We start from the raw sequence: 15253 nt of genomic DNA, 5'->3' as shown, positions 1-15253 counted from the left end.
TGCTTTAGTTGCCAGTACCTTGAGTCCAATAGGAAGTATGCTGAAGTTTGTTCAAGGCATTGCTTTACTCAGTGCAACCATTCATGTGCCAGTTGGGTGCTCTGACACAGTTTGCTCATCCTGTTTCTTCAGTTTACAACATCTTAGAGAGGGATCTCTCCCCTCTGTTCATCAGGACCTTTTGAAGATTTTCAGGTCATTCTTTTCCCCATCCACTGCAGACGTTAATAGCACGCTCCCTGCTTTTTAAGGGCATTTCTTGCAAAATGAATGATTTAAGGTTCCTCAAAGAATCACCATCAAAAGTATTGTCAAGAGACCAAAGACACAAAAGTGTAAGGGAGAATCTCCCTTTGAGTCATGAGATTCAGAGTGAATACCTTTGCTTTCTAAATTCTTGATGGAGCTTAGGTGCAGCTAGGTTCATTCTTAGTCTAAGAAAGACTTGGACAACAATTTATGTCTAATAGAAGAAGCACAGGGAATAAGGAAATTCTCCTGTTGTGTCACACAAGGTTCAGAATAGACTCCCTTGCTTTCTGAACTCCTGGTGGAGCCAAGGTGTGGCTAAGTCTAGTCCGAGTCCTAGACTTGGTCAACAGTTTATATCTAAAGGGTTACAAGTGCACCAATTCACCACAGGCTTTTGCCTAGCAGCAGTCTGCAGTTTTAAGATGGATCTTAACATTTACAGAGTGAGTCAGTAGGATTTACTACACCTGCTATATCAATTTGCACACGCACAAGCACACACAGACATAAAGACATATAAAGGTATAACTGTTAAAAATTCCCCAAGTTCAGTGAAATATTCATGTCAAATGTCTGGGCATTTCTCAATGGGCAAAGGTGGAGTCTTAAGGAGTGGGGAGTCTTCAGCCCAGGTGTTATCTTCAGCTTTCAGCAACAGTGCTACTATTACTGCAAACTTGAAAGTTTGTGAGCTCTGAGAGGCATCCCACTCAGAGGGAGATGCTGGTCACAGTCCACTGCACATCAGGACTGCTCAAAGGGCCTCACTTAGGACCTCTAATTATGGCCCACAGTATGATTGGCTTTAATCATTAGAAAATTTCCATCCTGGCCACAACCCAAGTCGTTAACCACTAGAAAATTTTCAAAACTCCAGTAACAATGGTACCATTCCAGTTGGGCTACGATCAAGGGAAGGAATGTTCTGAGGCTGTCAAGGGATGACTGATTATCTCCATTACTGCTTCCCACCTTAGACAGGGAACAGGAGTCCCTGGTAAAATCAGTCCCTCCCTTCTTAGCCATGCAAGTGTTCCTGGTACAGTTCAAGGAACACTTTACCACCCAACTCATTACGCAAATGCCAAGGCCTGACAGCAATTCCTGGGACTGTAGAGCAACTGAGATGAGGGGGATGTGGAGAATGCACCCCTACAACATCAAATCACTGACCCTAGAATTCATGTACAGGAATTAATTCCATTCAAATGAACCACCTGGGTATTGTTGTAAATACTGCATATTAGAGAAAAGAATGAAGACCAAACACCCTAGGAAGGACTTATTTACATACACACTGAACATTGTGTAAATTTCCTCTTTTTCCATACACACTGAACATTGGAGTGAAGGATTACCCTAAAGCTGATCATGTTCACCAATGACACTTTTAATGGTCAACATGCTAGAAGAAATCTTACTACTCATGTTATATTGTGATAGACCATGTTATACTCAATAATTCTTTGAAGTCTTTACTTTCACTGGTTTGATCACAGCATTCTTCATGACTAAAGAAGTTTATTGAAGATGAAAGTGTCCCCCTTACTATCTCAGGCTTCACACCTGGCGAAGCATGGCGGTTGTAACTATAGCCACCTTATTCATGGATGAATTATCTCAGAGGGAAATTCAGATCATAAACATACTCCATGGCTCTCTGAATGTCCCTATCTTTCTCCACTAGGTTGGTATGGTACAAAGAAATCTTGTTTACTTACTAAGCCCTAAGCCAGGAAAGATGAATCGAAGCCAAAATTAAGATAAATTCCAAACTACTGCCCTGGAGTCCCTTACAAAACATGTTTGCGTTACTATATCTCCTTCACCCACCCAACTGCAACTACAAACTTTCCTGACAGTGTAGGCTACACAACAAAAACCTTAAAAAAGTTTCATAAATAATATTAGAAGTTTATTAAAGTACATACCAACAGCCATGTAATATATGTCACATACATGGAACAGTCACCCTTCTCACTTTTCTACTCCAAGATTCACCTGGGTTGGTCATACAAGTGAGACCCAAGGCATCCCAGTATCTCAATTTCAACAGTTCTTTTAACTTGCTTCCCCTCTGAGACAGAGATGGGGATTACACAAGTACAGCCCTGGGTCATGAAATGCATCCCCAGTTTGGAAATCATACTGGAGCTCTTTGTGAGTCACATGTGGCCCAGGAGTCATTGTGGCCATGTGCTATTCTGTAAATGCAACAGCTGTGATGGACATAGAGAAGTTAAGTAAAAACACATTTACTATACTTTCTAGGTTTTTCTTTTCCCAACTGAGATGGAAGCATCGTTGGCTGCAGCCCAGCAGCAGTAAAACTGTTCAACTTCCAACCTCACTAAAAAGAACTGTCAAAATGGTATTAAGTAAATAGTGAATGCCCGACCCTGTGAGAGGAAACAAAAAGTAGTTCACAGATACATGAGTGACTTTATTGACAACTGTGGGATTCACAATACCCTGACTTCAGGGTCTCAAGAGTGATAAATAAGCAGCCAGAGTCAACTGTTTGGGTATGAAAGAATAAAGAACATGCTGGGGGGGAGGGGAACAATTTCATTTCAATGAAAGAAGAGTCAACTGACCTGCATAAGCATGCAAGTGTTGTATCACTGGGAATCAGAAACTGGAATCCAAAATGGGAATAAGGAATGAGGCTGGACCTCTAAAGAGAGCCAATAGTTCAAGAGACATTTGAGATTTGGCCCTATATAATTCTTTAAAAAGTAAATGAGCTGCACTGTGTCCAAATGAACTGTCAAACCCTATGCTGAACAATTTCATCTACATATATTCCTTTACCAAATGTCTTCCAGATTTAAGCCAGGACCTTCACCCCAGTGTTATCACCTTGATCTCCAATACTTTTGTGCAACTTTTAAGAATCCCAGCCCCTCTTTTCCTTCTCTTCACACACTTTACCCTAGCTCCTCAACCCCATGCACCTTATCCTCCCAGTTCTGTCTTGCCCCACACATTTATCTGGAATACCAGCCACGTGGTACCTAGACCATGTCAGCTTTCCACTGCTCAGGGTATCACAGATCAGAGGATGGATGGTGCTGGATGGGCAGGGCAGCAAGGGCCTGCAGGAGACAGATGAAGAATTCATTCCTCATTGGCCAGAGCAAAAGAGTGTATCAAAAATCTCCCTGGGGGAGTAGGGGCAAGAACAAAAACACAAGAAAGCTGGAGGCCATAAAGAGGCACTCCAATCCTCCTACGTCAAAACCTTTCTAAGGAAGCATCGACATTTACAAGGAACTGCTGATGGATATTACATGGATGTAGGAAGATCGATGTTTGTCTGTGTTATAGAAGAGAGTCCTTGGGGATAAAACCTTTTTTTCCTTTCTTCCAGAATTTTAAATCTTTAGCTAACACCACTAGAAACTGAATAATCAAGAACAAATCCATTTTATTAGCCAGATGTGCGACTTTCATTCTTGGCAGCCGGCAGCTGAGAACTTGAAAATGTGCATTCACCTACATCATTTCTAAGCAACATCATTGCCAACTAGCAAATTTGCCCTGACACACAGTAATTTCTTTTGTCCATCTTCCCACATCTCTACCTCAACAATCATTGCAATTTGTTAATTGTTTTTGTTTTTTTTTTTTCTTTTCTATTCTTTTAACCATCAGGAAGCTGCTTTCAGAAAGCCATCTGCACTTACTCACTGCCAACACTCAATACGATTTTAATAAGCCTTGTGTGATTTTGACTTTAACACTTGTTTCCCTGTGCATAAAAGCCTATTTCCTTAGCTGTCACACAGTTTGTCACTTCAATAAAGTTTCCCAGTTGCCTTCTAAGCAGGCCAGTTTTTACCCTTGCTTTCTTAAACAACAAGTTAAATCTGAGGATAACAACAACACTGATAATAATCCAAACCAGCCGATATCCATTTCGTTGAGCATGAGTTTCCCCAAACTAGAATACTTCAGAATAGGTGCAGATACCTAGAGAAATACTTACATTTTGAAAAACGACAGCAGTCGTACCTTAGGGTTCAATAGCTGCATGTCTGAATGACTTCAGGATGAAATAGGCTCCTTTCACAAAGTGGTTTAATGAACTTCCATCTCTACAAAACTCACCTGGGACTGGAAATAAAGCCTGGTTCTTTTCTTGCTCTCATACCATCACTAGCAGTGATAATTCTCAAGAGAGGGATTTCTCCAAAGCTAATGATAGATGTCAGGAGGGACAGCTGGGTGTTCTCTTTGCTCTCCTGAGCAATCGTAATCATCATTAATAATAGCAATACCAGAGAAGTAAAAATTAATTAATGCCATAATTTTGGTGATGTTTGACAAGGAAGATGGAGCTGCTCTAACAGCTTTTCATTGCCAGTTTTTCTAGGCTCTTCTGCTCTTCCACACATCTCTTGTACCAAGGTTGATGTTTCCCTACCCCCTCAGTGAGACAGCTCAGTCACCCTCCTGGCTAGAAAGCAGTCTGTGGAGAATAAATTTCTGCCATCTTGGCAGGTTGTGCTGCCTTACAGGTAAGTTAGATGATCTCAAGAGAATGGGAGAGACTGTGCCACTGGAAAACAAGAGGTGAGAAGGAGATGGGAAAAAGAAAAGAATAAGAAATTATAGGAAACAACACAAAGACACTTTAAGCAAATTGCTAGGTAATGTACCTCATTGCAGCCTTAGTTCTTCCCCCCAGCCTCCGGGTTTTGCTTTCATATTGTGCTTATTGTAAACTGCTTTGGTCAAGGACTGTATGTTGTTAGATATACTCAGAAGATAATATTTTCCAGTGAGTAAGTCCTAGAGCTGGAGGCAGGAGACCTGATTGTTACTCCTACTTTGGACCTTCTGCCCCCCTTGCAAGACACAAAGCAAATCATTCCATTTTCTCATGTTTCTGTTTTCCCCATGTTTATATTGTTTATTTAAACCTGAGGTCTCCCAGGCAGATACTGGAACAATGAAAACCTGATCCTTGATTATTAGCACGCAATCAAGGTGCTAATAAGTACACAGTACTTGCAAGTAGTACAAACAAACAGCAGCAATTCAGAGGACAGATCAAGCCCTGCATTTAACAATGCATTCATAATTGTAACAATACAGGAATGCAAAGAAAATCAAATTACTTTTCTGTACCTGAGAAAGCTTTGCAGCAGAAACAGGGAGAAGGCTATGGTTAAAATTCTTAATCTCTAGAGCAAACATCAAACAGGTGCCGTATTTCATATTTTCATACACACTTTTCAACCCAGAACCACACTTTAATCAGAAACATTTTATAGTCCAGAGCTTCCTGCAAACCTCTGCTTAATGTAAATTTTAATACCTTTGGCATATTTTGGCTTCTAGCCTATTATTCACTTGATGCACCTCAAGCAGGTTTTAAATCATGTTATTAAAAAAAAAACAAAAAACTATTTCAGATGTAGTAGACAGTAAAATGATTTTGTAAAACAACTTTGCAGGAGCCTGCAGTTACTGTTGATATCATTTGGTTCTAAGATGTGTTCAGTTTATAGGTAAAATAATGGCTGGTTAAAATGATGGCTGGTTGCGTTTACTAGAGCGACTTCGGCCTCGCTCATCACAGACCTGGAGAACCAGGAAGTACTTACATATTGTTTTTACAGCAGCTCTACAATAAGGAAGGGGTGTAAATGATGCTTTTAAGCTGAATCTTTCCAGAAGACTGTTTTACAGGGAAGTCATGTAAAAAAAAAAAAAAGACAAACTGGCCCAACTGGTGGGGCACCAACTCTTACCATAAGAAAAGGGAGACAAAACTGAGGGAAAACAGAAGAAAGAAACCTCTTAAAATTATTTGCCATCCAGATAAGGTGCATCCCCAGTCAAAACTTGTTCTTCCTCTGCTTTAGGCTCAGACCCTGGCCTTTCTCTCATAAATAATTGTGTCTTGGGCATTGAATCTGTGATACTGAAAGGCAGAAAAAATATCCAGGGAGAAGTAACTTTTAATGTGTGAGAATGGAAACAAAGTACTGAATAATGAGGATTTTCTGGTGTTTCTCTAGTTTTGCAATTACATTGCTACTGCATGCACCTTATCATAGTGCATAGGTTTAATTTAGAAACAAGATGAGTAAATCTGCTAATAATTAGCTAGAGGGAACGAGCTCCTGTATCTGCCCCACAATACAGATTGTAAATGAAGAAGCACAAGGCACATTCTGCCGTGTGTTGGCTTTGCAATGCACCACGTATCACAGATCAGCTGATGGATGGTGCTGGATGGGCAGGGCAGGAAGGGCTGTCAGTGGGCAGGCAAGCAACATTTACCTTGCTTGCCTAACCAAGTGTATCAAAAGTCTCCCTGAGGGAGGAGGAACAAAAACCACACAAGAAAGCTGAAGGCCACTAACTGAGCATTTTAATCCTCCTATGGGAAAACTAAGCACTGAAATTTATGTTGAGTTGCTCACATGTATCTCTCATGCTACACGCGTGGGAGGATTCATGTTGGTCTGCTTTAACAGAACAAAATAATTAGGGATAAGAACTTTTTTCCATTTTTTCAGATGTTTTACATCTATAGCTATCACTGTTAGAAAAATACAAATAATGCATTTATTAGCCAGATACCCATTTTAAACCAGACCAGCTACTTGGCCCTAGGGATATGGTGGTCAGTTGGATAACCACTTAGGTAACGGGTGTAGATTCCCAAATCCATTCATGTTGAGCTAAACAAACCTCTGCCTTGTTTGATGGGCTAATCTACCTCATTTTCAATTTGTAAAGGTTGTATCTAAATCCCCATGTAGGATTAAGATCGCAGTCATGGTTTCATGACACAGAACAGTTCTGTAGCAACATGATTTAAGACAGTTGTGGCCTCACAGGCCTTGTCACATGCACCATGTTTTTTATGGGACCATGCTGTAACTGAACAAAAAAAAGGCTAGCATTAAAACTAAAAACAAAACAAACCAGACCAAACAAATGAACAAAACCCTGCAAAAAAAAAGGGGGGGGGGGGGTGTTGCACTTTTTTACTTCTTGGTTTAGTGAACATTCAAATTTATGTTTATTAAGTTAGTCACCTCAAGGTCCTTTCATAGCCTATATAAAGAAACTGGCATTTCTAGGATGCATGTCATCTCTTTGTAATGTAGATGTAATCTAAAATAAAGCAGATAAATCAGGCGCTGAAAGTGTGTATTTCTCTCCATTGGCTATAACAGGAGCACCGGCTGGCTAGCTCAGATGGAGACGCCTACGCTCTGCATGTCTAAAGATAGGTGAGATAAATCCTGCCATACAACTGTTGCTGTTCCTCATATGGAGTTCCCCTCTTTGTTGGTCTTATGTGTGAGGTTTCAGTATAATCCTGAAATGCTTGTAACTCTGTAGGTGAGGCATACACATATACATGCAGTCTCTCTTGATCTCTGTCTGCAAAAACAGACACTTTCTCTAGTGGCATAGTCAGTTTCTGAAGTCTGCATCTCTTGTGCTGAATGCAGATGTTTGTCAGTCAAACTATTTTTAAGTAGTGTTGTAGTGCTGAAAAACTCACTTCCGAGTAGGATGGCGAGTGAAGTGTTTTTGGGATATCAGAAGAGCACTCCTGGTATTGTCAGACACAGAGCTTGTTCTGCTGTGACTGTTGCCTGGCATTTCAAGCTGTGACTAGATGACATATTCCTGCCTTTTTGAATCATGTTCCTCCAGCTGTCCAGACCAGGGCCTGAGGAAGGATTTCCCTGCAGCTCCTCTGCCACACACAGATGGCTAACAACATCATCATTGCCCCAACATGGAACAGGGATGTGGCTCAGGCCTAGGGAGCTGAGAGTTCCCAAATCTCTGATGATTCCCTTTTACATGGAACTTTACCAGACTTGTTTCTGATTCACTGAAAAATGGTGAGACCTTCCTCTCTACCACTTCCCAGAAAATGAGTGTTAGTGGCCTCCTTCAATGCCTCAAATGTTGTTAGCATTGCTTAATACAAGCATAGCTCTCTCCTTCCTATCTTTGTGTAAGCATCAGTGTGGTAGGAAAACGCTACTTTCCAGGAAATCCGGAATATGTTCAAAATTAATTAGAAATGGGGAAGGGAAAGAAGGGAATTTGAAACCACAGAAACCAATGGCTTTTATTAAAATCTGAAATGTGGCAACACATTAGAGCACGTCTCAGCTTTGTACTTCAAAAAAATGCACCATAACTACCAGGATTCCAGCTTTCTTGTAGTTTATGCTATCAATCTTCTAATACTAGCAGACTTCCAAAATCTCCTGCTGTTACTTGAAAATCTGAAGCTGTAGTGCACTGCACTCTATTCTCCCTCTCTTCTCAATTTCATATCCTGGCTCTGTCCCCAGACTGATCAAGAGCTAAGCATCCAGTGTTCAGTCTCTTTTAGTTACATTGCTGTAGCTGTGGTTCATGGCTTGTTAGCTGGCCCTGGCAGGAAAACAAGGTAGCCCTAACAGGTTTTCATACGTCTTTCTCTTCCCCACAAAACTGGAATGCTTCCCTGTATTTCATCATCAGGTTCATGCCTGTGATCAGCTCCCAACGTTCTATTAATACCTCTCAGTTTCTCTTACAAAGCTTTGGTAGCGGCTCACACACACTGAAAAGGGGCATTTTTGTCTTTGTGGAATACCCTACAGATCAATATTCATTCCTGCTGTTTGGTTGGGTTTTTTTTCCAAACTAATGAATACTTTTTGCACAAGTAACATGGAAGCATTTCCATAGTCCCGACACAACAGTTTTTCATTCCAAGTCTGTAGGAGCTCACCCCATAGGGGCAACATTTCTTCAGGTTACTAGAAATCTTTCTACAGAATGCTAATGTTGATTGAATTGTTTCCTTTTTTAATTTGCTCTTACATTTTCTAACTACTCACTTCCAATACCCAATTAACTGCATGGCCTTCACTGGTCGGTGTTAACCTTTTCTAGGTAATAAGATATATTTTTCTCCATATTTTCTGCTGATTTCTACTCTTCCTGCACTGCTGTTTACTGCAACCAGGGCATGAGTTTGTTAACAGAAATGATAACTTAATAAGGTAATATAGTATTTCCCACTATTGTGACAGACACCATTTGGCTATTCTGGGTAAACAGCTTGAAGTTGTCATTCGCTGTTTACTAAAGCATATGTAAAAGCCAAGAAAGCCTGAACAAAACTGCTATTTTCCAGGCTACCAAAGAGGTGAATAGCTGGGAGTGGCAGCTGCCCTCATGGCTAGTATGTTATTTGGTCGGCTTGCCCATTAAGAGGCCATTTCTGACCCACAAACAGTCCTGCAAGGTTCTGAATTCTCTCTGGGAAAAAAAAATGAATTAAGAATTTATTACAAAAATAACACAATTGCATGTTTTCTGGGGAGCCTTCTCATTTCTCCTTGCAAAACCTAAATATGTCTTGAAACATAAATCACTTACTAAGTAGATGTTTTTATCTCACATGCTCAGCTGTGTATATGCTTAAATCATATGTAACCTGTCATTTACATGTTATACCAAGCTCTTTGCTCTCTGGGGCAAGCAAAGCAAAAGGTGATGTTTTAGAAGATGTTACAATACATGTAGTTGCCACATACATGCCATCCAGAGTGACTCAGACAAGCTCATGGGGTGGGCCCAAGAGAACCTTATGAGGTTTCAACAAGGCCAACTGCAAGGTCATGCACCTCGGCTGGGGCAACCCCTAGCATCAGTGCAGGCTGGGGAATGAAGGGATTGAGAGTACCCCAGAGAAAAAGTACTTGGGGATGCTGGATGAAAGATTGGATATGAGCTGTCAATGTGTGCTTGCATCCCACAAGGACAATCATATCTTGGGCTGTATCAGCGCATCCAGCTCTGGAGACCTCAGTACAGGAAAGATATTGACCTGCTGGAGAGAGTCCAGAGGAGGTCCACAAAAATGATCACAGGGATGGAGCTCCTCTCCTGTGAGGAACAACTGAGGGAGCTGCAGTTATTCAGCCTGGAGAAGAGAAGACTCCGGGGAGACCTTATTGGAGCCTTTCAGTTCTTTAAAAGAAAGATGGGGAAAGACTTAGCAGGTCCTGTTGTGACAGGATGAGGGGTGATGGTTTTAAACTAAAAGAGGGGAGATTCAGGCTGGATACATGGAAGAAATTTCTTACAGTAAGGGTGGTGAAGCACTGGAGCAGGTTGCCCAGAGAGATGATAGATGCACCATTCCTGGAGACATTCAAGGCCAGGGTGGATGTGGTTCTAGGCAACCTGATCGAGTTGAAGATGTCCCTGACTCATTGCAGGGGAGTTGGACTAGGTGGCCTTTGAAGGTCCCTTACAACCCAAAGCATTCTATGATTCTATGGTTCTGTGCCTTGCTGTAGCCTCATTTCAGTAACCTAGGACATCAACTGATACTCATCTTTACTTCTACCATATCTATAGCTAATGCAATCCTGACTTCATGACTGCACTGTAGATGAATTCTGACTGTGTACATATAACCATGGTTGGAGAGATGGCATTGCAAGTGATAATTGCCTGGTTGCTTCATGGAAATTATTTGTTTTACATTGAGCCTCAGGAGGCTTTGGGAAGGTAGGCTGTCTCTTCTAATCTAAAATGACCTTACCAGAAGTTACCTATTTTCAAAGCTTTTAGTCTTCGTGCTTTATTTCAGACTGTTACCTTACCACTTTTCCCTGGCAAATATCTTCTCTCATAGATGTCAGTGAAAGAAAATAAAGCTGTATTTCTTGTTCAAATACGTGTTCTATATATAATATATACATATATGCGCACACACACACAGAGTTATATAAATCAGAAGAAATAAATTAAGGAAATTCTTTTATGTTTATTGATGCTAAAATTAAATGCCTTGCAGATCAAATGCAGAGGCATTTCTGACTTCTTTTTATCTCTTTGCAGAGAGAAATAATGTGTAATTGTTTACCTTGAAATGTTTTAAGTTGTACTAGATATTGATTTATGGTTCTTATAGTGTGGATAATCAGTGTAACAGAACCACATGCAAAAATATTCTGCTTTGGTGCTATAAAGTATTACAGCTGACTTCTTCCACTAGGTCATAAACCAGAATGAGTTATATGGCTGTTAGTAGCATCCTTCTATTTACAGAAAGAAAACAGAAAAATATAGCAGAGGCAACAGTCAAATAATGAGACCACAGACCTTACTTCACTAGTTTAGAAAAAACTTCATACTCTGGATCTGATCCATTGTGCATCACTTTAACATCTTGCTTTACTTTCTTTGATTTTTGTCAAACTTCTTGTAGTGCATTGGTACACATTTTGAGGTGACAGGTATGATATCCCATGGAGCCTTCCAAATGAGACACAAGAGTCTGTGTTTGCAGAAGAGCTTATATGATGACCCAGGTGACGTATGAGAGTCTATCAGCCTTACTTAGGTCTAGAGGAGCACATGGTCCTGCTTCATAAAGAAATTATATACAGATATTAGGACACAGCCCTGACACCCAAGTTCAAGCTTCTGCATTTAAATAGGCTTCCAAGTCAGAAGAAGGGGAGACATTTAACTTCTGACTTTATAAAGAAGGATGAGGACTTGAGACTGAAAAGCTGAGCTGTGTGAAAGAGGATTTTATTTATTTATTGTTCTTTTGAAATTAAAAAATCTAAGAGGTGTTTGTAGTGGAGCTGTTGCAATGCTTGATTCTGGCAGGAAGCAAGACCAGCCTATGAAGGGTTCTCTGAACAGAATGCTGAGTGAATGCACTGATTTGGATAGACGCTTCCTGGAAAGCGTCACTGGAAAAACTGAACAGTACAATAGTACTGGCATGCTGAAGGGTACATAATCTACTTAAAAATCACATTTCCAATGTTATCTTTTGTTCCTGTCGTATCCAGTGTGAACTACTGCTCTAAGCAATACCTGAAATTACTGTTATGGGCATGAATTTAAAAAGCATTCTTTTATTTAATTATTTTCCTGCTATGCTATGCATTTGGTAGATTTTTATTTTGCTTCCTGCCTCCAGTGTTAGTTGGAACACTTCTGTCATGCACTGCTCCAGGGACAAATACAGTGATTTCTTCTGCCCACACAGCTGTGAAGATGTGGTAACTCTGAGTCCAGCAGGAGAAACATGACCTAGTATTTAAAGCACTAAGCCTAGCTTCAAATATCTACCCTGATAGAAACTCCCTGCAGGCCCATGGAGAAGTTACTCAACTTCTTTTTAGTTCAGTTCTCCTTCAGTAAAATAACAATAGCAGTGAGTCCCTGTCCCTCAGATGTAATCTTAGGGAAATCGTATCACAGGTTAAAGGATACTTAGGCATGGAGGTTGGAACTAACAGCTTTCTTAGGTAGATGTAAGGCAAGGGTCTGCAGCTTCCATCACATTTTAATGCCCACATAAGCTTTAAAAGGAGAAGTCTAAAGATAGCTGTAGTTTTATCCACTGCCAAGTCTTTTACTGCTTTTTGCTTATAACATCTTCCTTGTTTGCAGACACTTCTACCAATTTGCAAAGACCAGATCTTGCATTAATAAAGTTTTGCCACCAATTAGTGTTGAAACAGATTTTGTGTGTGTGCATCAGTATCATATTTAAATGTTTATGCGCACAAGAAGAAAAGCCTGAAAGAATCACCTGAAAGAATCACCTGAAAGAATCTAATTCAACGTCTACAGGCAGCTTTCTGCAGAATATTGCAAAGTAGGTCGGTAAATCAAATCACCAATAACACATTGTTTTTCTGTGGATTGTTGAAAGCAGGCAAAAATAACCTCTATAAAGTATTTGCACCTTTATTTCCTATTGATGAAGTCTGTTATTGACAATCTAATTGCATTTCTTGCTGAATCCTTCTTAGTCATCTATGTCTACCAAAGGAAAATCATACACTGGGAGAAGTTGTGTCTTGACAAAGCAGTAGACTTGGTTCTCTGCACCCTTAAAAGCATGGGGAGAGAGAGTGGGTGGTTTGGCTATTATTATTATTATTATTTATTTCTTGTAGAAATGACCAGCATGGTACATATCTGAAAAGTTTTGATATTAAAAAAAAACAAACAAACACAAAAAGAAACCCTAAGAAATCTTGCAAAATCACCGAGTTCACGGTTCTGTCTTCATTACCCATCTTGCCAACTTTAGAGCTTCTGCCAGAGTGAAACCCAGACTCAAGCTCACAGCTCAGGTGGGAAGTGACAGCTATGGAAGTCAAAAGTCTTAGCAGTAAAATTCAAGCCTGGAAAGCAAAGGTTGCACCATATGTTACTGAGGTCTTCTTTTCATCCACCCCTTGTAGTAGCAACTTCAAATTTCAGGAGCAATTTGTAGGAACAGGTCAGCTTAAAAGAAGCTGTGGCTCTTGTGAAAAGCTTTCAATATTAGAGTCTAAGTTGAGCATTTCATAAGCTAGATATTTGTAGGAAATATTCTTCCTCTTTAGTTCAAAGTATTAAGTCTTCTTGGGGTGAAAAAAAAAAATTTTTTTCTTTTCCTCTAGCTGCCTTCACCAGAATAACAAAGTATGGGGCATAATTCAGTGGAGAATTCCCTGAAACAATTTGTTCTTCTATTTTTAATCTTGTTGGGAAAATAACATTTCTAAAAAACAACATTTCGGGTTGCTTTGGTCAGAACCAAGCAAAAATCTTGCCTCTGGAAACTCATTTTTAAGACTTTCAGACACTATTACATTTAGATGAGCTTGTTCAAATAAAGTATGCACCTCACCTGCTTGCACATCTCTGCCTTCTTTTTCTACCTTGCCTTATTTCCCTGAATTACTACTTCTTACAGCCTCATCAACTGTAATTTTGTACCTTTGTATTTGCCCTTTGTTTGTGCCAAAGAAGTTATTCACTTAGGACCATTGGAAATACAATTTGTTTGCTTGAGAAGTAAGCAGGTGTGATGTAAGAAGGAAGGGACTGAGTTTTGTTTAAGGTATTTTATGAATGTCAGAAGATTATATGGAACAACAAATAGCTTTTGTGAGTGATTTAATGCCAAAACATAACATTTTATGTGTCTCCAATGTAGTTTGTCCTTTATGCTAAAAAATAGGAGATAAATAAAGAATTCAGAAACAAAACCAGAAATAAATAAGAAGCTAAAATTGTTAATTTGCTTGCTCCTGTATGCTTTTTTTTTTTTTTCTCAGTGTGAGCAGAGGAGTGATAAAACTAAGAGTGCATAAACTAGCAAAAGCATGATGGCAGATTGGAGGCCTGCAACGTCTGAAATGATACGCAGTCCAGGGAAAGGCAGAGCAGTCAGTAACAGAGAAAAGGGGCAGACAGGAAAAACTGGGGAATATGCACATCACCCCAGCTGAAACTGGCAAAGGAAAGACAGCACAGAATGAACAAGCTGGGAGGAAATAAGGGGGAAGGTGAGAAACAAAGAGATGGAGGAAGTGAGTAGCTAACCATTCTAATCAGAGAAAGGCAGCAAGTTTCCAGCTGGTTCAAAGCATCTACCTGCCTCTTCAGATTATCAGCCTATGATGGCTGCTGTCTTGGTCCCATTTGCTTACAAATCCTCCCTCCCACTGTTGCTGATGATCAATCTGTGGAGTTCTTTGGTGAAGGATGTGCCATCTGGGAAAACTCCTCACTCTGTGATTGAAAAGAAGACTGCCTGTGACTTGGATATGACTGTTCACAGTTTGTACTGAGGGATGCATGTACTCTGTGTACCATACAATTTAGCTAATGCAAACAATAAGCAACCAATTAAGTACGTCAAACACTGCATGCTCAACAGAGAGTTTCATAACAGTACTGTTCATCTGTCTGTTTTCTTTCCATAAGAAGCAGCAGGCTTTCTTTGAGGGGAGGATTGGCACTGTAGGGTCCACCAACAAGGTAATGCCAATGAAGAAAAATAATTTTAATGACAATTCTCACTGTGGTGTTTCAGTTTAAGCATTACTGCAATTTGAGATTAGTCTTCCAAGAAGTATGTAGGCAGAGTCTTGTTAAGTGTCTGGAATTCTTTGAAGTCTTGAGTGGAAAGAAATTG

The 15253-nt window shown here is 40.1% G+C and overlaps 1 long non-coding RNA gene across 1 annotated transcript in view; it reads left to right on the top strand.

Moving 5' to 3' along the window:
• Nucleotides 1-14977, top strand: part of LOC130602702 (uncharacterized) — a 40021-nt gene extending 25044 nt beyond the window's left edge. Inside the window, exon 3 of the long non-coding RNA XR_008972966.1 lies at nucleotides 14391-14977. This is a non-coding gene — a long non-coding RNA (uncharacterized LOC130602702). The remainder of the gene's footprint in view (nucleotides 1-14390) is intronic.
• The last annotated feature ends 276 nt before the right edge of the window (nucleotides 14978-15253 follow it).

Source organism: Pezoporus wallicus, unplaced genomic scaffold (assembly GCF_028554395.1).
Source record: "Pezoporus wallicus isolate ANWC-B61680 ecotype Strahan unplaced genomic scaffold, APGP_CSIRO_Pwel_v1 contig_6966, whole genome shotgun sequence".
In the NCBI taxonomy this organism is placed as follows: domain Eukaryota; kingdom Metazoa; phylum Chordata; class Aves; order Psittaciformes; family Psittacidae; genus Pezoporus; species Pezoporus wallicus.
This window is presented reverse-complemented; position numbering and strand designations above follow the sequence as displayed.